The following is a 1,662-nucleotide window of genomic DNA, read 5'->3' as shown; positions in this document are numbered from 1 at the left end:
TTTTTTTTTTGTCTCCTTTAATTTAAATATTATTAGGGAATGATTTTTTTTTTTCAGGTTGGATAAGAGAAGAAGAAAAAAGACTATTTTTTGGGATATTCTTTTTGGTTGAATTTGTCTTATTAATAACGGCATGTTGCTTACATTGTTATTTCGCAGGATTTTCTCATCAGCCTTTAGCAAACACAACAACAACAACAACAACAACAACAGCAACTGGACGATCTAGACATGCCTCACGAAGGGGCCGACATATTTAATGTTTGCAATTATTTTATTTGAGCAAAATCCTAATTTACTTTTCCCATTCATTCTGTCTTATTTGTAAGTATTTCGAAATATAACAATATGACTATTTAAATTAATGCGTTAATTATTTTGGTTTTATTTGATTGAACAAACTAAACGACTAAGTAATAGAAAGCATATCCGTTTGTAATTAATGTAACATTCTTGAAATTATCGAGAATTTCGATAAAGTACCTAAACAATAGAAAATTACAATTATACTGTGTAACAAAAAAACATGCCGTTTAATTAACCAAGAAACTTCCTTGACCTAATTAAGTCAATGATATATGATAACCTTAACATCCTTGAAACATTCTCGAAAACATGCCAATGGATATACGACTTCATGCACAACAAAAGATTGTAATTGTTAAATGGATTTTATCATAAAACGAAAATGCTCAAGAAGAACTACAAGGGAAAAAAAATCTTGCTTCATCTGTTACGTACAGTTGATGTTTGTTTTTTTTTTTTACTTTTTCGTCGTTCATCAAATACTTCTTTTGAATTATTTAGACATCATTAATAATGCACTATCCCATTTGTAAGTAACTTTTTTATTATGAATAACTGACACGAATAAAAGGAATGCTACCTTGAACAGTAATTATCACCATAATAATAATAATAATTAATATAAATATTAATGACAATAGTAATAGTAATAACAATAATAATAATAATAATAATAATAACAATAATAATAATAGTAATAACAGCAACAATAATAATAATAAATTGTACCAATAATTGGATTTCTTCCATTAATTTTCTTTATTCATTCCATAAATGTGTAATTAAAACATTTCATTAAAAAAAGTGGATGACTACATAAACCAGAAGGTTGAAGTGAAAGAGAACCAACACATCTTGACACATTTTGTGAGCTTCTATTCGAGAAAAAAAAAAACTGTAGGAGATTAACAAGACATTGATGACTGGTTTTTAACGAAAAACAGACACGAATAACTAAACCAACAGGAGATCTGAATATATATATAAATATATATGAAAAACAAATACATTGCAGCTTATTACAGAACGAAGTATAGTACTACAATAGCTGATTGGTGAATTTCTATTACTATAAAAAAAAGTCAGGAAAATATGATGCTAAGAAAAATGAAATGAATCAAAGGGCACAAAAATTTTACAGACGGTGGAATTATAAGGATCACTGAGTTTATCAAATATTGATAATTGAAATGGTCAAAATTTGAGGTCCATCAATATATTCAAATCCACTGTTAAAGAAGCAATGTATCTGTTATAAGGGTCGAAATAAATTCGCTCATCAATATCTTTAGTATTATTGATTTGACCATCAGTATCTTTATTATTATTGATTTTGATCAATAGATTCATTTAGCT

Source organism: Loa loa (assembly GCF_000183805.2).
Source record: "Loa loa unplaced genomic scaffold supercont3.612, whole genome shotgun sequence".
NCBI classification, from domain to species: domain Eukaryota; kingdom Metazoa; phylum Nematoda; class Chromadorea; order Rhabditida; family Onchocercidae; genus Loa; species Loa loa.
This window is presented reverse-complemented; position numbering follows the sequence as displayed.